Genomic DNA, 22,332 nt, shown 5'->3' on the forward strand with positions numbered 1-22,332 from the left:
GAGGCCTAGCCGAAAAATGAAGGAGCCATCGTTTCCTTGGTAGTGAGAGAGGAAGCACAGCAAAGAGTGAAGCAAGTTACTGCAGCTTCTGTACTACTAGCAGGGGCTTACATAGAAATCATGGGGCTCCAATGCAAAAGTCCGTAATGGGCCACCGATCCGCCACCCATGCTCTCTAATGAATTACAAAGCAAGGCTTCTAGATAAGGACAATTATTATTCCCCAGTTACTTTTCCGATCCTTTCATCATCCAACCAAAACTGAATGACCTATAAATAAACGTACAAATGGCGACACCACCAGTATACATGTGGTTTTATACAGGTTTCACAGAAAAGATACAGCCTTACAAACACTAGGTCAGATTACCAATGCAAGATGCAGCAAACCCCCATGATAAATGCAGGCGCAGCACATGTGCAAAATACTGATGAAACAACCACACACTAACCTACCAATTCATTGCGGGGGTGGCTGTGTAGTATTAAATATGCACCCAGATGAGGCTTACATAGGAAGCTAGTCACACAGGTAGGTGTGATGCACAGTGTCTGGCTTACAGCCTATTGATGACGCCCATACATTCTGTGTTTTTTTTCATTTTTGCCCTTTTGTGTGAGTCGTTGATACAGATGTCTAAAGAATTTAAGTCCTTAAAATGCCCTATATGTGCAGTGTTAGGACACGGCCCCACTATCAGTGTTGGGTCAGTATTTTTTCCCAGGAGTGGGTGATAAATGCAGAATTGGTGACTTGTTTCTATTATTCCTTTCCTCTGATTGTTCCACACCGGGTTTTTGGCTCCCACTCCTGAGAAAAAATACTGACCGAATACTGATAGTGGGGCTGTGTCCTTACATTTAATATACTGAACTAATCACCTGTGAAAAGTGTCACCTACAACAAGTTGGTTGCACCCCTTCCAGACGTGGCCAATTTCTATTTTTGCATTTTCATTTTTTTCCTCCACCTTCTTCCAGGATTTATAACTTTTTATTTTTCTGTCAGGTCTTGTTTTTCTTGCCGGACGAGTTGTACTTTTGAATGACAATACCACATAGTGCACTGGAAAAATGAGAGAAAAAATTCCAAGTGCAGTGAAATTGCGAAAAATGCAATTCTGACAATGGTTTTTGGGAACTGTTTTTAAGGTGTACATAGTGTGATAAAATGACCTGACAAAATGGTTCTTCTCATCAGTATGATTACAAAGATACCAAACTTATCCAGTTTCTTTTTTTATTTTAGTAAAGTGAGAAAAAATGTTTTTATTATTTTGTCGCCATATTCCGAGACCCATAACATTTTCATTTTTTTTGGTCAATAGAGCTGGGTGATGGCTTTTTTATTGCGGGAGGCAATGCTTTTATTGATACCATTTTGGGAAAGATATGACATTTTTATCGCTTCTTACAGCATCTTTTGTGGTGTTGTAGTCAGCAAAACACTGGAATTTTGCCATTTAGAATTTTTTTCTGTTTACCGTGCTAACTGATCAGGTTAATTTATTTAATATTTTGATACATTGGACGTTTATGGTAGCGTCGATACAACATATGTGTATTTTTTTACATTTTTCAAAGGGAACCTGTCACCAGGTTTTTCCTATATAATGTACAGCCAGCATCTTTCAGCCCTATGTTACAGCATTCTAGTATGCACGTCCCAAATCTTCTATGTACGGCACAAAAAAGACCTTTTATTATACTCACAGACATCACGGTCCGGTCAGATGGGTGTCTCTGGTCTTGATCCAGCACCTCCTCTCTTCTTACAATCGCCATCCTCCTTACCTGCTTTGTGTGGATGACGCGTCCTACGCTATCCACACAATGTCCTTCACCTGCACAGGTGCATTTCTCCTCTGTCCTGCAGAGGGGAGAACAAAGCACTGTAGTGCGCATGCGCCGGCTTTACTCATGCGTCATCAGCGCTCACTGGCCTTTCCTGGCGCATGCGGACAACAGTGCTTTGCTTACAGCATTCTAGTATGCTGTAACAGAGGGCTGAAAGATGCTGGCCATACTTCATTTTTACTGGGGAAAAATTAAGACAATTCAAACTTTTATGTTTTTAAAAACTATTTTTTTGTTTTTAACTTTTTACTGTATTTGTTAGACTTGAATATGCGATCATCTGATCGCTTGTACTATAAACAGAAATACAACTGTGTTGCTATATATAGCAAAAATCACAGGTTTTCAAAAATCCACAGGCTGGGTTTCATTAGATCTCCATGTTGACAGGTGTGGAGATCTTCTGCAGGTCCCCAGCTGCAATGGCAACCCATTAGCACCATGCGATCATGTTGCAGAGCAGCCGTGGGGTGAATAGAATGACGCCCCCCATGCGGCATATTAAATTACAGGCCAGTAAGCCATACTTCTGTAACAGAAAAAACTTTGCCCAATTAAACAGCATGTATGTACGGTAAGTTTTTGGATAATAATACAGTAATTAACCAGAGCCAGCATGGGTTTGTAGCAAACATGCCATGCCAGAATAATCTAATTTCCTTCTATGATAGAATCACTGACTGGGTGGATCAGGGAAATGCGGTAGATATAGTATATCTTGACTTCACCGAAGCATTTGATAAAGTATATCATACTATTCTTATTGAAAAAATGGCAAAGTATGGAATTGACAAGGCTACAGTTAGGAGGATTCATAACTGGCTCAGTGATCGTACTCAAAGAGTGGTAATAAATGGTTGCACATCCAACTGGAAGACAGTTTCAAGTGGGGTACCGCAAGGCTCCATCCTGGCCCCAGTGTTGTTCAACGTTTTCATAAATGATCTAGATAAGGGAACTAAAGGTATACTAATCAAATTTGCAGACGATGCAAAGCTAGGAGGGATAGCTAACACTAGAGAAGACAAGAGAAAGGATTCAGAAGGATCTAGATAAGCTTGAACAATGGGCAGCAACTAATACAATGGTATTTAACAGGGAGAAATGCGAAATTCTACATCTGGGCAAAAAAACACGAAAATTACATCTACAGAATTAGAGTAATAAAACTAAGCAACAGAACATGTGAAAAGGACTTGGGTATACTAGTAGATCACAGACTGCACATGAGTCAACAGTGTGATGCAGAAGCAAAAAAAGGCAAATACAATTCTGGGATGTATTAGGAGAAGTATAGAGTCTAGATCACATGAAGTAATTATTCTCCTATACTCCTCCTTGGTCAGACCTCATCTAGAATACTGTGTCCAGTTCTGGGCACCACATTTTAAAAAAGACATAAAAAAACTGGAGCAAGTTCAGAGAAGCGCTACCAGGATGGTGAGCGGACTGTAAACTATGTCCTACGAGGAAAGGTAAAAGCATCTGGGAATGTTTAGCTTGCAAAAAAGAAGGCTAAGAGGAGACTTAATAGCTGTTTACAAATATCTGAAGGGATGTCACAGTGTAGAGGGATCAGCTTTATTCTCATTTGCACATGGAAATACGAGAAGCAATGGAATGAAACTGAAGGGGAGAAGACATATATTAGAAAAAACTTTTTGACAGTGAGGGTGATCAATGAGTGTAACAGGCTGCCACGAGAGGTGGAGAGTTCTTCAATGGAAGTCTTCAAACAAAGGCTGGACAGACATCTGTCTGTTTAGTGAATCCTGCATTGAGCAGGGGGTTGGACTTGATGACCCTGGAGGTCCCTTCCAACTCTAATATTCTATAATTCTATGATTCCCAAAGGGCTCAATCAATGTTAGGATTTAAATCTCTTAACAACCCTGGAATTTTTTCTTTTAATGCTTCCATTTTTCCTACCCTGCTTCCAAGTGCAGTAACTTTCATAGTTTTCTGTTGACATATAAGGGCTTGTTTTTTGCAAGACAAGTTGTAGTTTTGAATAACAGCATTTATTTTATCATATTGTGCTGTCCAGCCATCTCCTCAGGACTTGTAGATATTACTAGGACATGCGTATAATGTTTTAATTGCATTATTGTGCTTGCTAAAGTATCTGTTGCTTTTTGCCGCCATCTACTGAATATTGTTATTATATGGTCTTATGTAATGCTGATGTAATCTCACAATCTCTCGAACTCGTCCTATCTTTTTTCTCACATCCTTTCCTTTCTGTATTCTGAATAAACTACCTAGAAGTTTGTCTACTGCATCTTCTGTCCTGGATCATCTACATCCAGCTCATCAGGCTAAGCAGGAGGGGATGGTGAATAACCTATCTACCATTGCTTGTACAGAGATCTGTGCTCACATCCTTCAGACACATCTCACCTACAGTGGGGAAATAAGTATTTGATATACTGTTGATTTTGCAAGTTTTCCCACCTACAAAGAATGGAGAGGTCTGTAATTTTTGTCGTAGGTACACTTGAACTGTGAGAAACAGAATAAAAAAAAAAACAGAAAAATCACACTGTATTATTTGTACATAATTTGCATTTTGTTGCATGAAATAAGTATTTCATACAATAAAAAAACAGAACTTAATATTTTGTACAGAAACCTTTGTTTGTAATTAAAGAGGTCAGACGTTTCCTGTAGGTCTTGACCAAGTTCGCACACACTGCAGCAAGGATTTTGGCCCACATCTCCTCCAGAGCTTTCAGAATTATGGGCTGTTGCTGGGCAACATTGAGTTTCAGCTGCCTCCAAAGATTTTCTATTGGGTTCAGGTCTGGAGACTGGCTAAGCCACTCCAGGACCTTGAAATGCCTCTTACGGAGCCACTCCTTAGTTGCCCTGGCTGTGTGTGTTGGGTCATTGGCATGCTGGAAGACCCAGCCAAGAACCTTCTTCAATGCTCTTACCGAGGGAAGGAGGTTGTTGGTCAAAATTTCACGATACATGTCCCCATTCACCCTCCCTTCAATATGGTGCAGTCGTCCTGTCCTCCTTTGTAGAAAAGCACCCACAAAGTATGATCTTTCACCCTCCATGCTTCACAATTGGGACGGTGTTCATGGGGTTGTACTCATGCTTTTTCCTCCAAACATGGTGACTGGAGTTGAGACCAAAATAGAACTTTTTGATATCATCTGACCACATGACCTTCTCCCATGTCTCCTCTAGATCATTCAGATGGTCATTGGTGAATTTCAAACAGGCCTGGACATGTGCTGGCGTGAGAAGTGGGACTTTGCGTGCCCTGCAGGATTTTAATCCATGACGGCATGGTGTGTTACTAACGGTAATGTTTGAAACTGTAGTCCCAGCTGTCTTCAGGTCATGGACCAGGTCCCTCCAGTGTAGTTCTGGGATGATTCCTGAACTTTCTCAGAATCAACCTTACCGCACAAGGAGAGATCTTGCATGGAGCCCCAGACCAGGAAGATTGACAGTCATCTTGTGCTTCTTCCATTTTCTAATAATTGTGCCAACAGTTGGTGCCTTCTCATCAAGCTACTTGCCTATTGTCCTGTAGCCCATCCCAACCTTGTACAGGTCTACAATTTTGTCCCTGGTGTCCTTAGACAGCTCTTTGGTCTTGGTCATAATGGAGAAGTTGAGTGTGATTGATTGAGTGTGTGGACTGGTGTATTTTATACAGGTAACAAGTTCAAACAGGTGCAATTAATACAGGTAATGAGTGCAGAATAGGAGGGCTTCTTAAAGAAAAACTCACAGGTTTCAGAGCCCGAATTAGTGCTCGTTGGTAGGTGATCAAATACTTATTTCTTGCAATAAAATGTAATATAATTTAGTTAAAATTCATACAATGTTTCAATGTGATTTTCTGCTCTTTATTTATTTATTTTTAATATATCATTTTTATTAACTTTTTCAAAAAGAAACAAAACATACCAGATTAAGGTAATAATCAGATACCTGTTTGCAGACAGGGTATAAAGAGATAGTTCTTACACATTTGATTGGTAAAGTAAAACAATATAATATAAGAACTTAATAACAATGTAACTTACAACAGTTTAATTAACATGCAATCCAGTTGATACTCTGATTTATTGAAGCCATCTTGTTAGATTAGACCACATATGTTAGTATTATAGACCTTCACCAAATGATCCCTCCATTCCACTCTCACCCCTTCCCCCCTCAATCCAGGCGTAATGGACCTAGGCTATCTCCAAAATCTTCCAGAATGTACCACGCTGTGGAAGTGAAGGGTTCCACCATTTTCTTTTTTACATTTAATTATTATTATTATTTATTGTTACAGCGCCACTTATTCCATGGCGCTTTACATGTGAAATGAGCAGCAATTTACAATAAACTGTTTCCATTTCGGAAGAAATTTGCCAGCTTGCGTTTCCTTATTGCTAAGGGCGTCTTGTTGCTCTATTCCCAGAAAATGTTTCATTTGAGCTGTTAACTCTTCAATGACAGGGGGGGGGGGGGTGTTGGGTTCTAGCCAATGTTTAAGTAATTGTTTTTTTGCCAATATAAGTAGGGTGTGGAGCAATTTCGGAGAGTTTCCCCTCAGGGTTTTCTGTGTTGTTCCAAAAATGTAACAAGGCTAGATAAGGGGAGAGAGTATAACCCGGACCCCATATGGTGTCGATCATAGCTGATACTTGTCCCCAATATGAAACTAAAGCCGGGCATGACCATAGGCCGTGCATGAGGTCGGATAGTGGAAGGTGGCATTTAGGGCAAGCTGTTGGCCTGTTTGAAAGCGGGTCTTTTTTAGGTATGTTAAATGCATAGATGGCGCCATGCATGATTTTATATTGCGCTTCTCTCCATGCTTCGTTTATAATGTGTTTTCTTATTAAATTCCAGCCTCACCTGATCTTATCAGAGATTTCCACATACTCCAACTGTTGTCTCCAATATTTGAAGAAAGTATCTGGGTGAACTTCTATTAGATTGGATTTCATTACAGAATAAAGGACAGAAATTGAAGGGGTACCCACTGGAGACAACAGAATGACATCCAAGACATTTTGGGAGACCTCAAAGGTCACATCTTTTAAATTGGCCATAATGGATAGTTTGATTTGTTCATATTAGAAATAATGTTGGGGGGGTAAATTGTATCTATCTAAACACTCGGTACATGTCATCCATCTTCGCTCACTTGAGTGGAGAAGATGGGATGCGTTGTCTACACCTACTTGTCGCCATTTCAGAAACAGTTTATTTTCATTACCCTGGGGAAATTCTGGGTTTTGCCATATCGGGAGGTGCTTTGAAATCCTGAAAGAAAGACCGTATTTTTTTCTGATTGCCTTCCATGCGGAAATAGTGTCCCTAATGATTGCTGACTTTTTAACTGCCAAGGGGAGGGAGGTAAATCGAGAATGAAGGAGGTCAACCAGGTCAAGGGGGAATGCATAATCTGCTTCCAACGTGTAGTCAGAATATATACATCTCTTATGGAACCAGTCTATTGTATACCGGAAAAGGCAAGCAAGATTGTAATTTCTGATGCTTGGGAAATTAATGCCTCCGTCGTCTTTGGAAGCCATAAGTTTGCTCATACTAATCCTGGGACGTTTTCCTTTCCAAATAAAGTGACTGAAGGCTCTATTGAGTATAATTAAGTCCGTGTGTTTCATGAGTAATGGTAAGGTTTGTAGTTGATACATAATCCTGGCTGTACTAATCATTTTTACCAAATGTGCCCTACCCATAAAAGATAGAGGCACATCTTGCCATGACTTTAATTGATTGACGATTTTTTTTTTTTAATAAGAGGAGGGTAGTTTAAGGTGTATATAGATGAAGGCAAATAGCCTATTTTAATTCCCAGGTAGGTGATATGTGAGGGTGCTAGGGATATACCATTTAACCCCTTAAGCCCCGAGGGTGGTTTGCACATTAATGACCAGGCCAATTTTTACAATTCTGACCACTGTCACTTTATGAGGTAATTACTCTGGAACGCTTCAACGGATCCCCCTGATTCTGAGATTATTTTTTTGTGACATATTGTACTTCATGATTGTGGAAAAATTTCTTCGATATCACTTGCGTTTATTTGTGAAAAAAATGGAAATTTGGCGAAAATTTTGAAAATTTTGCAATTTTCAAAATTTGAATTTTTAAGCCCTGAAATCAGAGAGATATGTCACACAAAAGAGTTAATAAATAACATTTCCCACATGTCTACTTTACATCAGCACAATTTTGGAACCAAATTTTTTTTTTGTTAGGGAGCTATAAGGGTTAAAAGTTGACCAGCGATTTCTCATTTTTCCAACAAAATTTACAAAACCATTTTTTTAGGGACCACATCACATTTGAAGTCACTTTGAGAGGTCTTTATGACAGAAAATACCCAAAAGTGACACCATTCTAAAAACTGTACTCCTCAAGGTGCTCAAAACCACATTCAAGAACTTTATTAACCCTTCAGGTGCTTCACAGGAATTTTTTGAATGTGGAAGAAAAAAATGAACATTTAACTTTTTTCACAAAAATGTTACTTTAGACCCAATTTTTTTTATTTTCACAGGGGTAACAAGAAAAAATGGACCCCAAAATTTGTTGTGCAATTTCCCCTGGGCACACAGATACCCAATATTTGGGGAAAAAACACTGTTTGGGCGCACGGCAGAGCTCGGAAGGGAAGGAGCGCCATTTGACTTTTTGATTGTAAAATTTGCTTGAATAATTAGCGGACGCCATGTTGTGTTTAGAGAGCCCCTGTGTGCCCAAACTTTGGAGCTCCCCCACAAGTGACCCCATTTTGGAAACTAGACCGCCCAAGGCACCTTTCTAGATGCATAGTGAGCACTTGGAACCCCCAGGTGCTTCACAAATTGATTCGTAAAAATGAAAAAGTGAAAAAAAAACACTTTTTCATTTTTACGAATCAATTTGTGAAGCACCTGGGGGTTCCAAGTGCTCACTATGCATCTAGATAGGTGCCTTGGGGGGTCTAGTTTCCAAAATGGGGTCACTTGTGGGGGCGCTCCAATGTTTGGGCACACAGGGACTCTCCAAATGCAACATGGTATCCGCTAACAAATTGAATGGAAAATCGGCTCAAATTGTTAGCGGACACCACGTTGCGTTTGGAGAGCCCCTCTGTGCCCAAACTTTGGAGCTCCCCCACAAGTGACCCCATTTTGGAAACTAGACCGCCCAAGGCACCTTTCTAGATGCATAGTGAGCACTTGGAACCCCCAGGTGCTTCACAAATTGATTCGGAAAAATGAAAAAGTGAAAAAAAAAACACTTTCATTTTTATGAATCAATTTGTGAAGCACCTGGGGTTCCAAGTGCTCACTATGAATCTAGATAGGTGCCTTGGGGGGTCTAGTTTCCAAAATGGGGTCACTTGTGGGGGAGCTCCAAAGTTTGGGCACACAGGGGCTCTCCAAACGCAACATGGTGTCCGCTAACAATTTGAGCCGATTTTCCATTCAATTCGTTAGCGGACACCATGTCACGTTTGGAGAGCCCGTGATGTGCCTAAACAGTGGAGCTCCCCCACAAGTGTCCCCATTTTGGAAACTATACCCCTCAAGGATTTTATTAAGGTGTATAGTGAACATTTTGAACCCAGAGGTACGGCACAGAATTTGTTTACATTAGGTCATCATATTGAATAAGTTGTCATTATTCTTGAGCGCAAGTGCTCGCTACTTGAGTTTGCATCGGGTACTCAGGTATGCACCATGTACAGCGTGTGCTCGAGTGACATGCTCGAGTCCCTGCTCCGCATGTTTCACGGTTATTAGACACCCAAAAAAAAACATGCGGGGATCGCTCGTGCATGGCAGGCAATCCCCGTAAAGTTTTTTTGGCCGCGAAGCATATGGGGCAGAGACTCGAGCATGTCACTCAAATACCCACGATACTCAATGCATACCAGAACACCCGATGCAAACTCAAGTAGCGAGCACTTGGGCTCAACACTAGTCGCCATATCGCCATCTTTTTTTCTTACTTTTGAAAAAAATCCCAACCCCAGCCCTAACCCTAGCACAACCCTAACCCTAGCACAACCCTAGCCCCAGCACAACCCTAGCCCCAGCACAACCCTAGCCCCAGCACAACCCTAGCCCCAGCACAACCCTAGCCCCAGCACAACCCTAGCCCCAGCACAACCCTAGCCCCAGCACAACCCTAGCCCCAAACCCAGCCCTAACCCTAGCCCAATCCTAACCCAAGAGTTTATTTTTGACGCCGTTCCTTGTGCGGTATAAGTGATTAGACGACTTTATTCTTCGGGTCGGTGTGATTACAGCAATGCCAGAATCATATGGGGTTTTTATGACTGACAGCTGTCACACACTAAAAGACGCATTTTTTGTAAAATCTAGTTTTTGCATCGGCATATTTTGAGAGCTATAATTTTTCCAGATTTTGGCAGACAGTCATATGATGGCTCGTTTTTTGCGGGATGACTTGACGTGGTTATTGGTGCCATTTTCAGGCACGTGACATTTTTTGATCGCTTTCTATTCCGATTTTTGGGAGGCAGAATAAACAAAAACCAACAATTCAGGAATTGTTTTTTTTTATTTTTTTTTTTATTCTGTTCCGCGTGTGGTAAAATTGATGAGGTAGCTTTATTCTTCGGGTCAGTACGTTTACAGCGGTACCACATTTGTATCATTTTTCTATGTTTTGGCGATTATACACAATAAAAGCTATTTTATAGAAAAAAATATTTTTTAGCATCGCTTTATTCTGAGAGCTATAACTTTTTTATTTTTCGGCTGATGGAGCTGTATGGCGGCTTGTTTTTTGCGGGACGAGATGACGTTTTCAGCGGTACCATTTTTATTTATATGAGTTTTTTTGATCGCGTGTTATTCCACTTTTTGTTTGGCGGTATGGTGATAAAGCATTGTTTTTTGCTTCGTTTTTTTTTTTTTTTTTTTTTACCGTGTTCACTGAAGGGGTTAACTAGTGGGACAGTTTTATAGGTCAGGTTGTTCCGGACGCGGCGATACCAAATATGTGTACTTTTATTGTTTTTTTTTTTTTTTTATAATAATATTTATTGATGGGTACATTATATTTTTATTTTTGGTGGATTATTTTTTTTATTTTTTTTATATATTTTTGCAATTTTTTTTTTTTTTTTTTCCACTTTCAGACAGTTTATATTCTTTATTACTTTGTCCCACTATGGGACTTTCACTTTTTTTTCTCTGATCGCCTGCATGGCATAGGAATGGAGCACCATCCCTATGCCATGCAGGCTGTCAGCGGTGCACAGTGTGAAGATTGTTTGGAGATGCACTGCGCATGTCCAAACAATCTTCCTGCTGTCTGGTGACCCGGATGTTGTCATGACGACATCGGGTCGTCATGGCAACACCCGGGAAGCCTTTGCAGACTGCGCTGGAAGCCGGAAGAGGAGGTGAGTATCGGCGATCACCTCCCCTTGCCCCCGCAATGCCGCAATCGACTTCGATCGCAGCATCGCAGGGGTTAATGTGCTGGAAGCGGTGCAGGACCGCTCCCTGCACATAGTACCGGGTGTCAGCTGTGACAATCAGCTGACACCCGGCGGCGATCGCGCCCGCACAGCCTGTGTGTGCGCGCGATCGCGATGACGTACTAATACGGGTCTGGCTCTTAAGTCCCAGGGCACAGACGCGTATTAGTACGTCAGATGTTGTTAAGGGGTTAAAGACCCATCAGGGCAGAGTTTTGTTCCCTTTTCGGTTAATGGGAGTATTTCACATTTTTTAACATTGATTTTAAACCCCGAGTAAGAGCTAAAATTTTTAAGTAAGTCTAATACTATAGGTAGATGTTGGGTGGGGTCAGGCATAAGTAAAATGACATCGTCAGCAAAAAAAGCCAAATGAATTGATTTCCTAGTAAACTGAATGCCTGTAAAATTGCTTGGATCAGACAAAATGCGGACTAAGGGCTCCAGAGCTAAGTTGAAGAGGAAGGGGGACAACAGACAACCCTGCCTCGTTCCTTTCTCAAGGGGGAATGGAGTGAACAGGAAACCTGGGGTGTATACCTGAGCCCTTGGAGATGAATATAGATTACGAATGTAGTTAAAGAAAGGGCCTGCTAATGACATTTTTATTAAGACCATATATAGCCACTCCCAATTTATATTATCAAAAGCTTTTTCCGCATCCAAGGAAACAATCGCTGGGAAGCCCTTTAAATCTGGTAAGGAGTGAATTTTATCTAGTACCAGTAGTACTTTTCTGATATTTAGAGTGGCCAAGCGACCTTTTACAAAGCCCGCTTGGGCAGGAGAAATGAAATGGGGGTAAGATGGAGGCCAGTCTATCAGCCATTATTTTAGATATGATCTTAATATCAGAATTAATGAGAGAGATTGGTCTGTATGAGCTAGGGGATAGTGGGTCTTTAACTGGTTTTAGTAGTAATTTAATATACGCTGTGTTTGCAGAAGGAAAAATCTGGTCGCCTTGAGATAGTTTATTAAAAATTGATTCCAATAATGGGGAAATTTCCTCTCAGATTTGAAAAATTCATTTGTGTAACCGTCTGGGCCGGGTGCTTTGTTCGGTTTTAGGTTCTTAATTGTATTCGTGACCTCTTCCAAAGAGATAGGTTTGTTTAAAATAGCTTTTTGTTCCTCTGAGAAGATGGGTAGCTTAACTTTATCTAAAAGTGTAATTGAGGAGGAAGGGGTTTGATTTTAATTTTTGTAGAGGTCTTTATAAAAAGAACCTAATATCTCGTTTATTGTTTTAGGGTTGGTGTGGATTTCCCCGTTGGTACTTTTTAATTGAAAAATTCCCTGTGGTTTTCTCATCCCCCTTAGCTAAATTAGCCAACATCTGCCCCGATTCATTTCTGAATGTATAAAAATAAGCTTCAGATTTGGATAAGTGAAATTTTTCCCTCAAGTCTGCGTATTGATTGAATTCCACTTGTTTTTTGCGACCAGTGGTTTTTATTTATGATGGATGGGTCAAGCAAGAGTTTGGTGTAGGCTTGTTTTAAGTCAGTAGAGAGTTCCCCATATCTCTTTAGAACTTTTTTTTGTGGGAAAATGTATACGCCAAAATTTTCCCCCTGAGCACCGCCTTGGCCGACTCCCACAGTAATATTGGGTCGTTTTGGTGTTCCGCGTTGTCTGAAATAAATTCTTGCCACCATAATTTGAGGGAGAAGGTAAAAGAGTCATCTTTACAGAAGTAATTGGGAAATCTCCATAGAAAATCTGTGCCTCTGGGAAAAGACTGTGATAGTTCCAGAATTACTGGAGCATGGTCCGAAATAGCGATATTGTCTATGTGTACAGAGATCAATTTTGCCAACAGGGAAGGGGAGACAAACATATATAAGAGACTCGAGACTATGAATCATTGGTGTGTGAGAAATGCGTAAATTCTCTATTGCTAGGATTAAGGAACCTCCATGAGTCGACTAAGTGACATGTGGACATGAGAGGTGTTAGCATCTTGTCATGTGTAGTTGTTGACTGTATGACGCCTGTAGTATTTTTCCTGTCTTCATGTACCGACACTACTGAATTGAAGTCACCCCTACTATTTTATTGCAGTTGGGGTCTAGCAAAAGTCTAGTTTCCAACTGTTTGAAAAAGGATTTATTTCCTACATTAGGTGCATATACATTATAAATGGATAAAACCCCGCAGGGCGTAGATATTGTTAAGTGAACCAATCTACCCTCACTATCTATTTGCTGGCTGATAATCTGGTGTGAGAAGTGTTTGTTGATAAGAATTAGGACCCCAGCCTTTATATTCACTGAAGAGGAACCATAAACGGCACCCACCCATAACTTCTTCATCCGAGGGAAATCTGTCTCTGGAAGATGTTTCCTGAAGGAGGGCTATGTCGGGTTTTAGGCGTTTTAGATGTCTGAGGATTTTCATACGTTTTTTGGGGAGATCTACAACCCTTAATGTTCCATGACACAATATACATAAATAGAAGTAATATGGTTAAATCGAACTGGTGGGGTATTTGTAAAATAATGATGGCAATCAACTGGAATAAAGAAACGGAAATCATTCTCAACATTATATACCAAAATTGAACAACAAACATTCAAAACAGTAGAACATATTAGTCCTAGCATGAGCTGGGGCATTTTGTCCCAGCTCGCTAGGAGAACCTTTCCCCTGGGCTTCACTTCTGCTCGACCATGTGCATAAGATTTTCAAATAAAATCTCCCGCTTTGTTGTTTTCATTTTTTTTGCTTTTTCCCCTCATTTGCTCCCAGTTCTAGCCATCCTCCCCCAATTAGTAAAACTTGTCATTTACTGTATAAGGCAGGGGTCCTCAAACTTTTTAAACAGGGGGCCAGTTCACGGTCCCTCAAACCATTGGAGGGCCGGAATATAGTTTTTAAAAAAAAACTATGAACAAATTCCTATGCACACTGCACATATCTTATTTTGTAGTAAAAAAAAAACAAAACAGGAACAAATACAATGTTTAAAATGAAGAACAAGTAAAGTTAAATCAACCGGTATTTCAATAGGTAGGTAACTGTACCCAATAGGCAGCATAGGTCCTCAATAGGCACGTAAATGTCCCCAATAGGCAGCATAGGTCCTCAATAGGCAGGTAAATATCCCCAATAGGCAGCATAGGTCCCCAATAGGCAGGTAAATGTCCCCAATAGGCAGCATAGGTCCTCAATGGGCAGGTAAATGTTCCCAATAGGCAGCATAGGTCCCCAATAGGCAGGTAAATGTCCCCAATAGGCAGCATAGGTCCCCAATAGGCAGGTAAATGTCCCCAATAGGCAGCATAGGTCCTCAATAGGCAGGTAAATGTTCCCAATAGGCAGGCTGTTTCCCCCTTATAATGCCATATGCAGGCTGTTCCACCCCTTATAATGCCCCATGCAGGCTGTTCCCCCCCATATAATGCCCCATGCTGGATGCCACCCCCCATATAATGCCCCATGCAGCATGTCACCCCCCCCCATATTATGCCCCATGCAGCATGTCCCTTTCCCCCCCATATAATGCCCCATGCAGGATGTCACCCCCCATATAATGCCCCATGCAGCATGTCACCCCCCCATATAATGCCCCATGCAAAATGTCACCCCCCCATATAATGCACCATGCAGCATGTCACCCCCCCATATAATGCCCCATGCAGCATGTCACCCCCCCATATAATGCCCCATGCAGCATGTCACCCCCCCATATAATGCCCCACGCAGCATGTCACCCCCCATATAATGCCACATGCAGCATGTCACCCCCCCATATAATGCCCCATGCAGGATGTCACCCCCCCATATCATGCCCCATGTAGGATGTCACCCCCCCCATATTATACCCCTTGCAGGATGTCACCCCCCATATAATGACCTATGCCTCCATACATTAAAAAAAAAAAATAAAAAATCCAATACTCACCTCACTTCTCACTTGCTGCCGCTGCTCTACTCTGGTCTGGACTCCAGCGTCGCGTCGTCGTCGTCCCGCTCTGCGCTGCCTGTGACGGCACTCGGGAGGGCGCGGTGTACAGACGTCACCGCACCCTCTGACCTGAGACGTCACAGGAAGCGCAGAGCAGGAAGACAGCGGATCTGCAGAGGCACGGGGAGAGGTAAGTATCCGCCTGCCGGGGCCCTGAGCAAGCGGGGGGACGGGCGGGAAATGGCACCGCTCTCCTCTCCTCCGCCCATAGCCCGGCGGGCCAGATAAAAGTCCTCCGCGGGCCGCATGTGGCCCGCGGGCCGTAGTTTGAGGACCCCTGGTATAAGGAGTCCAAAGAGAGAGGGAAGGGTGGGAGCAGCAATTTCCAATTGGCCACTCAGATCGAGGCGTCCCATGTGTAGAGAGTATAATTTCCTGAATAATTAACTTTTTTTTGTCACGTCTTTGCTAGGTCTCCGTTCTCCTTTACCTGTTCGGCTTCCAAATCTCTCTGAGGTTCTTGGACATGAAGCCTCGTTGACATCTTGAGGGGTCCGTTCCGGGCTGACTCCTGGGCACAGCAGGTTATTGACAAAAGTTTTGGCTTTGTCCGGAGATATGAATTCACGAAAAGAGCCATTTGAGTCTTTCAATCGTAGAGTAGCTGGGTAGCGGAGTTGAAAGCGGACCTTTTCTTTATGGAGTCTGGTGCAGATGGAGCTAAATGCTTTGCGTTTTATGGTCACCTCAATGGAGTAATCCTCAAAGAACAAAATTGTATGACCCTGAATGACCAACGGGTGATTGAGTTGTTTAGAAGCTCGCATAATGTCTGCTTTATCGTTAAATTCCAGGAATTTCATGATGACCTGTGTAGGTCTGGATGTGTCCCGGTTCATGGATGTTGAGGGTGGGGGGCCGCCAATCCTGTGTACTCTTTCCACCTTTCTGCCCTCAGAATTTTAGAGCCTTTGGGATATTGTTTTCACGTAGTGGTTTCAGTACACTTTGGGGATATGATTCCGGTAGTCCCACCAGATGCAAGTTGCTCCGCCGGGAGCGATTCTCCAGGTCATCAATACGGTCTCTCAGGATCATGTTTTCACGAGCAATAGCTGTCACTTTTGCTTGGTCCTCCTTTGAGTCACCCTCAATGGTCGATAACTGCGATTCTAAATCAGTAAACTGTTCAGCTTGTTCATCTTGCCTAACCTGTAAGTCCATCAGGGCAGAATTAAGTGTAGATTGAATGATAGATTTAATTTCCGGTAGCAATTTAGCCGTGACCTCAGCTGCCAGTTCCGATGGTTCCATTTGTGTGTCCCCTTTCTTTACCGAAGAGGCGCGTGGTGGTCTAAGGGAGTGGCATGCCTCCTCGTCACCATCTATTTGGGAGAGTTGTTTCTCTTGATCAAGAATTGAGGCCATCTTGGTATGATTAGAAATGTCAATATGGCGAGAAGAGGTGGGCTGTTTTTGCCCACTACGAAGGAGTTAGCGGTCCATAAACACAAAAATTGGTATTTAAAGATAGCCTTCAGCTAGGTGACGATAAATACCTTGAGGGTTCTGAATGTGGGGATCAGATGGTTAAATGGGAAACCATAGGGGAGAACATAAGCGGTTAATTAGAATTCACATGGTCGGCGCCTGAACCGGAAGACTTACAGATTCATATTTTGCAGGTTATTCTCATTTCATGGTCATCAGAGCAAACTGCCTATTGTCCATTTATAGAGATTTTATGCCACACCGTGGCTGGGTATTAGAAGGTAGCAGTAATAAATCTTGGATGCAGTACCGGGTTAAGACTGGTTATGGTGTTATTTTGCATATATCCACAAGATGCCGCCAGAGACTCTGCGATGGTGATATTAGAGAGCTTCCGTATATTAGGAAATGGAGAAAAGGAGCCCACTGCAGGAGTTTCACGTGCACAGGCTCCCCCCCCCCCCACCTATAGATCAGTATCTGTGTCTATAGAGGTTTTATAGTGGAAGGGTGATGTCATATATAGGACCTGGTTCTATTGGATTGCCCAGTGTGGATTTATTGTGGCCTCTGTCAGAGTCTGTGCTCCTAATAACCAGCTTCTCCTCGGGTCTCACTCTCCCCAAGATGGCGGGCGCTTCTGTGGCGGGAAACGCCCTCAGGTGGCAGATGCAGCTCAGGGTCTTCCCCTACCTCCGCTCCGGATCTTACCGGACAGCGACTCAGCAGTCGCAGCGCTTCTCTCCGGTCACAGTCTCTTGTCCTTTGCGGCAGGAGGGAGCCGAGCCTCAAGAGTTCCTCAGCGTGACCACCCCAGTCAGGACCGCCGGCACCCTCCTCTCTTTATTTTTAGATTCTGTCTCTCACAGTTGAATTGTACCCAAGATAAAAATTATAGACCTCTCCATTCTTTGTAGGTGGGAAAACTTGCAAAGTTGGTATTGTATCAAATACCGTATTTTTCGGACTATAAGACGCACTGGGCCATAAGACGCACCCCAAACTTTGGGGTGGAAAATAGGAAAAAAAAACATTTTTTTTTATAAGATGGGGGGTCAGTCTTATAGTCTGAATACGTACACTATATAGGTATCTCACCTGGGGGGGCAGTGGAGTGGGGGGGGGGGAATCACAGGAGGCAGGGTCTCTCAGGAAGCCAGTGGAAGTGGAGGAATGCTGCGGACACTGGGTGCTCCAGCAGCGGGGACCTGCGGTGGTGGTGGAGCAGGAATGTAGGAAGCAGGGCCTTCCGTTCCCTCCCTCAGGTACCCTGCAGCGGCAGCAGCAGAGGAAGTGAGTTGCTGTGGGGCGGGTGTCTGGCTGTTAGTGGTGAGGCAGAGTGGCGTGTGCGCTGCTTTCCGGTGGCCGCGGCCATCTTCCTGAAGGCGTGATCCTGTAGATGACAGCCGCTCCGCTTCACGCCAACAGCCAGACACAGGCCCCGCAGCATCTCACCTCTTCTGCTGCTGCCGCCGCCGGGTGCTTGAGGGAGGGAATGGAGGGCCCAGCTTCCTACGATCCTGCTCCACCACCACTGCAACTTCTGGTACATTTGGACCATAAGATGCACCCCCCATTTTCCTTCTAAATTTGAGGGGGAAAAAGTGCATCTTACGGTCCGAAAAATACGGTACTTACTTTCCCCACTGTATGAACATCAGTGGCAGAATACATATAGTTTAACTGAAAAAAAATCCAAGTGTGGTGAAACTGAGAACCCACCTCCACCTGCAATTCTGCCATTGTTTTTTGGGTTTTGCTTTTACGCCGTTCATTGTGCAGTAAAAATATAATGGTAACACAATCCGTCTGGTCAGTGAGATTTCAGCAATACCAAACTTGTCCAGTTTTTCTGTTAGTTTGTGGTGAAAAATAAAGATTCTGAAATTTGTAAAAAAAAAAAAATAAAAAAAAAGGGAGGGGTTCGGTCCCCATTTTCTGAAACGCTTACATTTTTTATGTTTCTGTCAATAGAGCTGTATGAGGTCTTGTTTTTGTGTGTGACCTGATATTTTTTTATTGATACCATTTTGTGGTTCATATGACATTTTCATCACTTATTATTGTATTATTTTTGTGAAGTGCAGAGTAGGAAAATCACAATTTTGTCATTTTTCTACATATGAATACACCCTTCTACATATGAATACAAACCAAAGAGACACAGCGATTCTTGAGAAAGATCCAGGCTTGGATCGAAACTTGAGAAAAAATTATCACTAATGTCTTTTGAACATGCTCGCTAATATTTATTCTCTATAAACACTGAGGTGGATCTTTATCTTGAAAAATTGGAATGAAAAACAAACTTCATCTTCCAGTACAGGAGGCAGACATGATATTAATGCTATATACCAGCAGATTCACCCCATATCTGCAGGTAAATAGTGTTTCCCCACATGAGAGGTTCCCTTTAATCTAATATGCTGGTCGCCATCTTCTTTTCTCCAGTAACTAGCAACTGAAGTTCTACTTGTCTGTGCAGCTGGTGCCTGCAGGTTGGTCAGCTGAGTCAGCTGAACCTGCTTTCTCTTGAAATACAGGTTAACCCCTTTCTGACATGAGGCGTAATAATAGAAGCTGTGTGAGCCCGATCGCCGCCGGGTGTCAGCTGATTCTGACAGCTGACACCTGGTACTCTGTGCCAGGAGCGGTCCTGCACCACTCCCGGCACATTAAGTCCCGAAATGCTGCGGTCAAAGTCAATCGCAGCATTTCCGGGGCTCAGAGTTAAGAGAGCCCCTCTTACCTTGGATCGGAGAACCCGCGCTATCAGCGCAGGGTCCTGGTCATTGCCATGGTGACCCGATGTTATGACGACATCAGGGTCACCAGGAATAAGGAAGTTAGATAGATAATGCGCAGTGCACGATCTATCTAACTTGTGCCAGTGCAGAGCTGACTGCACGAAGGTACGATGCAGAAATGCTTCATATTTTTTCCGCTTCTCCCTGGCAGGAAAAACACATGTGGATTTTACATGCGTTTTTCCCGCCAGGTAGAAGCGTTTGTTAGGCGTTTTTGCATGCATTTCTACATGCGGGTTATCAAGCACTTTTCCAAGCGATTTTAGCATCACTTGGAAAGTGCTTGACAACTTGGTCACACTATATACAGTACATCCATGCAACCAGCACGGATTTATATAGTGTGACCAAGTTAATAGTTAAAAAAAAAGAATAGAAATGGTAAAAAATAAAGATTATACTTACCTTCCGATGGCCCCGGTCCGCTCCGTCCGGTCAGTTGTATGGGTCGCGGTGGTGTGAAAGGACATGCGGTGAGGTCATTGAGTCATGTGACAGGTCACGCGACCGCTGACGTCAGCGTCACATGACTAATTGACGTCATGGCAGGTCCTTTCACATTTTGTCTCTCATAGTTGAAGTCTACCTATGATGTCAATTACAGGCCTCTCTCATCTTTTTAACAAGTGAAATGGCTAAAAAGTAGGAAGTGACAAACTGGTTTCATAGTTCTTATCATTACAGTCACAAAAATGCCAAAAATGGGTAGCGTATTTAAATAATGAAGGACTTAAATCTAGTATTAAACAAAGACAGGAGCAGCTCAAATATCATCTCTCTCCTGTTCCAGCAGCCTGTCCGCTCTCTTCCCACATCTCTTCCTCTCCTCCTTCACACTGGGGGGGAGGTAGGTAGGAAGAAAGGAGTAGGGGGATCACATTAAGATGACACTCGGCTCACTCTGACAAAGTTTGAGCAAAGTGACATTCGCATAATCAACCCGATTCGTTCACAGGAGAAAATCTACGGCAGTGTGAACGAGCCCTAAAGCGGGGGATCACAGCTGAAGTAGATATAAGCCTTTATTGTAACCTGGATTGTAAGTCCTTGGCTCAGAGCAAAGTAGGAGATCTGATTTTGGTTATGCCATACATCCTGTGGGAAATTAAATAATAGCCTCTCACCTAGCCAAATCAGATCTCATACTTTGCTCCGATGAGGGGCAACACCCCAAAACACTGTCTGCAAATCGAGATTCTGGTTTGGCTTTTATTTTAAGTCATATGACAAGGCTCGTAAAAGGGGCGATATGGACGGACTTTAACCCCTTTAGAGCCCATGACGTCTTAGTACGCACATTTGCGTAACCCCCGTTCAGTGAGGGCTGCTGCGCTGAGCTCTCACTGAACCGAGCATGTCAGCTGATTCTTACAGCTGACATGTGCCCGCAACAGCCGCGGCTGGAATCGCAGTCCACCCGCGGCTGTTAACCTGTTAAATGCCGCTGTCAATCTCCGACAGCGGCATTTAACGCGCGCTTCCTGGAAGCGCGTCCTAAGCACCGCCCACCGGCGACCCAGTCACGTGATCGCGGGTCGCCGATGGGCGTGCATGACAACCCAGGGTCTGCAGCAGACGCCTGTGGTTGTCATGATCTGGTCGCTATGAGCGCCACCTAGTGGTCGGCGCTCATAGCACAGGACCATTTCTGCTGCATACAGGGGACCTGCTGGTCCCCTGTATGTAGCAGAGCCGATCAGACAACTGCTGCTTCTGGTCTCCTATGGAGACTATTGAAGCATGCAGTAAGTGAAAAAAAAAAGTTTTTAAAAAAATAAAAAAAATTAAAAAAATATAAAAATTTAAAATCACCCCCCTTTTGCCCCATTCAAATTAAAATAATAAAAAATAAACCCCACATACACATATTTGGTATCGCCGCGTTCAGAATCGCCCGATCTATCAATATAAAAAAATAATTAATCCGATCGGTAAACGGCGTAACGAGAAAAAAATTCTAAACGCCAGAATTACGTTTTTTAGTCGCCGCAAAATTGCAATAAAATGCAATAACGGGCGATCAAAACATCGGATCTACCCCAAAATGTTATCAATAAAAACGTCAGCCCGGCGCGCAAAAAATAAGCCCTCACCCAGCCCCAGATCACAAAAAATGGAGACGCTACAGGTCTCGGAAAATGTCGCTATTTTTTTTTTTACCAAATTTTGGAATTTTATTTCACCACTTAGATATAAAAGAACCTATACATGTTTGGTGTCTATGAACTCGTAATGACCTGTAGAATAAGAATGACAGGTCAGTTTTAGCATTCAGTGAACGTGGTAAAAAAATAAATAAAAAACAACTGTGGTATTGCACTTTTTTTTTCAATTTTTTTCCCAGTTTCCCGTACATGATATGGTAAAACTAGTAATGGCGTTGAAAAGTACAACTCGTCCCGCAAAAAAAGAAGCCCTCACATGGCCATATTGACCAAACAATAAAAACGCTATGGCTCTGGGAACAAGGGGAGCAAAGAACGAAAAAGCAAAAAAGACAAAACCCAAGGTTGCGAAAGGGTTAATAATTGCTACTTCCAATAGGTGACACTAGAATTCAAGTCCTCTTCCTCTCTGCGCTCAGCACTTCAGCAGGAGAATTCTCTCACGCTCACTGCAAGCGCTGGAGAATTTTCCCACGCTGTCAGTGACGTGCAAGAAGTGAGCTCATGTCCAATGAACTCAGCTCACCTCATGCACGTCACTGACAGCATGGGAGAATTCTCCTGCGCTCAGCGCTTGAGCAGGAGAATTTTCCCACGCTGTCAGTGACG

The 22,332-nt window shown here is 42.9% G+C and overlaps 1 protein-coding gene across 1 annotated transcript in view; it reads right to left on the reverse strand.

Annotated features, from left to right (window-relative positions):
- Positions 1-22,332, reverse strand: part of CNST (consortin, connexin sorting protein) — a 203,321-nt gene that overhangs the window by 75,510 nt on the left and 105,479 nt on the right. The gene's annotated exons all lie outside the window — the stretch shown is intronic.

The sequence above is a fragment of the Phyllobates terribilis genome, unplaced genomic scaffold (genome assembly GCF_046119375.1).
Source record: "Phyllobates terribilis strain yellow unplaced genomic scaffold, ASM4611937v1 Scaffold_3__8_contigs__length_932513732, whole genome shotgun sequence".
Taxonomy (NCBI): Eukaryota; Metazoa; Chordata; class Amphibia; order Anura; family Dendrobatidae; genus Phyllobates; species Phyllobates terribilis.